The sequence below is a fragment of the Lolium perenne genome, chromosome 3 (genome assembly GCF_019359855.2).
Source record: "Lolium perenne isolate Kyuss_39 chromosome 3, Kyuss_2.0, whole genome shotgun sequence".
In the NCBI taxonomy this organism is placed as follows: Eukaryota; Viridiplantae; Streptophyta; class Magnoliopsida; order Poales; family Poaceae; genus Lolium; species Lolium perenne.
Window position 1 is genome coordinate 11274103 of NC_067246.2, and position 3771 is coordinate 11277873.

A 3771-nucleotide genomic window follows, 5' to 3' on the forward strand; every position below is an offset into this window, starting at 1 on the left:
AAAGCATGTCTATGCCCGTAGAGACGGTTTGGGAGCTGACCATGAACATGCACTTCCATGACGTTTCTACTAAATGTTGAGACGCATTTAGGCGTGGTATTCAACAAAATCATTTGAATTTTTAAAATTCAGCATATTATCGCCTTATGTAGTGATGAATGGAGAAAATACATACAACTTGCAAATCAAGAGACATAAAAAAGATGAAATTTGATCGATAAAATAAATATATTAATCGAGAAAATTTGTCCTTTACAACTTAATTGTACATACATACAGAAAGAGGGGCACAAACAAAAAAAATACTTATGTACTAATGTACTTCCGACTAGCTTGAATCTATCTAAACTTTTCCATGTACATCAACACTGATGGGTCTTCAGTGCATCACGTAGATTTTGATTTTATCCAAGTGGTCTTCTGGTGTGATTCATTAACATTCTGCAAAAGTACTTTCTGCAAAAAAAACACTTGAAATATCACTGATATATCTTCAAATACGAGTATTCATTTAGTCAGTCTTACAAATTAAAGGTGGGTACAAAACCATTTGTATCACAATCAATGATTGTTCAACATTGGCCAAAATATGTACTGCTTAGCATCAGGGTAGTTAGAAATAATTATAACTCTGCATAAAACAATCTTACTTGCGTTAAAGAACAAACAAATAATGAATAAATATGGAACACATCAGTTTGTAATATTTTGCAGAACAGGTACCATGCTAATAGTAAAAATGGTAGTTAGCAGTGCTAGAATTTATTTTAAGTTTAAAACTACATATTTACATTAGTTATTAGCTTTAAGAAATATACATACAGAAAGCCTGATCACTTAACTTATCAATTCACTTGTGGGCACTACAACTTGAAGCTTTGATGCATTTTGTTGACCCCTATCAGGAAATAAGGGACAATACCGTTAATTGGAGAGAATTTGACTTAGAAATGATGAAAGAAATAAAAACCTGGCCTATTTAATATATCCAGAAGCCTTACACATTGGTCTCAATTACCTACAAGATGCAGCAATCTCAATTTTTCATTAGCTTCAAGAAATAAGTACATTGGAGTATCTTGGGAACCTTACCAATCCACTTCTGGGCAGTACGTGCTTTGATGCATTTTAGTTGAATCCTATCATGAAACAGGGGTTAGTGGCATTGACTAGAGACAAATTATGGAGAAATGATGAAAGGTACTGAAGAACCTGAGCTATTTATATATCACTTTACTGCTCGCATGGACTGTAGTTGTGAACTTATGCGTGTTGTACTTGGAAGGCCAACAAACTTCATCAGACTTATATTCATTCCTTAAAATATAGAACAAGTTGCAGGTTAGTAAACTACCAGTAACTCCAATTGGTCGAATTCAATCACATCCAATGACCGCTTTCTATGGTTTATACAAGAATGACATAAGTACTCAAAAACGTATGAATGCATGTTCATGTTGAAGTTCAAGAATAGATTGGCATACCAAAATGGAAATTGTGATAGAAATCTGGGGCGGCCTAATCCAGCTTTGCATTAGTTCATGATTTAATCGAATTTCCGTTTGATCATGCTTATATCATGAAATAGATAAGTTCCATGTATTTAATCAGCTCACACAATTAGCCACGTACAATAACCTACAGACTGCAGTCCCCGACCTAGCACTACGTTGTTTGTTCGAGTTCAAATCAAATGAATAAACTATTAGCGAGATTGATTGAGTAAAAACGAAAGAACCAGAAACTTCCTGACATCTAGGAAGCGCTATTGGAGTGACTACGTACCAATCAATAGATACAGGATCAGTAAGAAAAAAGATACACAGTGAGATTCAATTGGTACTAGAACATACCCGTGGAGCCTCAACAACATAGATCGAGTGGCCCGGCTGCGAGATCTCATGAGCGGGTGGTGAAGAGTGGAGGGACTAGGAGGAAAGTCACAGCAGCATGGGAAAGGGCACCGTCGCACCATAGTCCGGCTGGATCGGAACTTTCTTAGCGCGGAACCACCGTTCTCGATCGGATGAAGACCATGTCCCAGCGAGGCAAGGCGATGTGTAGCCAATCGTGCACATAATTCGCCGGAGATGCACCCCCGGAGCAGGGATCTAAAGGCGGCGGCGCTAGGTCAACAAAGATCTGCTCGTGCCCTGTTTAGAGATAATGTAGATCTGTTCGTGCTTGGTAGGAGAGGGAAGAGATAAATTGGGGAGTCCATGGATTTTTTAAACGATATTAAAGCGCTCTTTTAGATTACTGGGTGGGAAATTTTCAAGCAGCGGGAACGTGAATATTGTCATGGCGAGACGACCACTAAAACGTCTTTCAAATCGTCTTTATTTATGGATTAGATTTGCACATAAAGACGAAAACAAAAGCGTCAATACTGAGGCGTCTCTACGTGTCATTTTTCTTGTAGTGTGCTAAGTTTGCCAAAACCAAATAGATTTATTCAATGCTCCCAAAGTGATACCAATACTAACAACAAGGTAAATCATATAATAGAGATTGCAAACTAAAATAAGATGTGCAAAATGTAAATGATAAGACTTCTCATTAATATTCCATAACGATAACTCACACCAAGGGATACATAGACAACCAACTAAAGGAGAGATACTTCCAAACTACAACCCATCTTATATGATAACTTCCCTACTCATGATATGACACTACTTGACAATAAAAAAGTAAAAGATAGTGATGATGTGATACCGCGGCACTCCCCCAAGCTTGGAACAAACCAAGGGGATGCCAATACCGATGATGAATTACTCCTTTGGCGATGGTGGTGATGAATTCCTGACAAGCTTCTCAATAAGCTCCTGAAGCTCATCAATCATGTATGTGAGATTGCGAATCATCTCCGAATTGTGCTCGATGCGGTTAAGGAGTCTGTCCGACGGCGAGTCCCAACTCTTGGAGTTATTTCCCCACTCTTCAGCCTCAGGCTCCCTCCTTCCTGCAGTGTTAAAACGATCTATATCCCACTGGCTAGGCAATGCTGCCTTTGGAGTCCCTTCAATTTGATTATTGAAAATTAGATTGTGGAAGGGATGGTGAATGCCTGATAGAGATGTTTTCGGAGCTAGGTAATGACGTGGAACCGCTCCTCCAGTGCGAATTCTTGCGCTCTTGTTTGCACTAAAAGGGTTGTCCACCACCTTGATGCTTGCGATGGTAGCACTTGGGTGTGCGCGCGAATCTTCCTCCACCTCTTCTTCATCCTCTTCCTTGACGTCCTTGTCCTCCTCTTTCCACCCAAGATCTCGATTATCTTCATCCGGAAACTCCTTGCCCTTGTTCTTGGAGACCATGGTGCTTCTAAACTGAAAACAGATCCCGCGTAAACAGCTCGAAACAAAACACGTCGAGAAAACGATATACGGACCTCCAGGGGTCCGGGGGATTATATAGCAAAAATTTTCACGACAAAAGGAAAGTACCAGATCGAACTAGAGTCGGAAAGGGGCGACGAGGCGGCCAAACCATAGGGCAGCGCGGCCTAGCTGGGGCCCGCGCCGGCCTATGGTGGCACGCCCTCGTGCGTCTTTTCCACTCCGTTTCGATCTCGTAATTTTTCATATTTTCCAAAAACAGCAAAAATATTGTTCGGAAAGTAAATTGCGCACTTTTCATTACCAGTACTGTTACCTATTCAAAGTCGAGTTCTGGCGGACTGTCAATTTGTCCTTTAATGAAAGACTCCGGTGTTTTCACTTGAATAATATCAACATCAACATTATAGGAATCACCCGAGATATAATG

General features: G+C 40.0%; 1 long non-coding RNA gene across 1 annotated transcript; it reads right to left on the reverse strand.

Moving 5' to 3' along the window:
* Positions 1–209: 209 nt before the first annotated feature.
* LOC139838368 (uncharacterized) lies at positions 210–1300 on the reverse strand. Its single transcript, XR_011754587.1, has 2 exons — positions 1213–1300; positions 210–1139 (listed from the first exon to the last, which is right to left on the reverse strand). It is a non-coding gene; the product is annotated as an uncharacterized lncRNA (long non-coding RNA).
* Positions 1301–3771: the final 2471 nt, after the last annotated feature.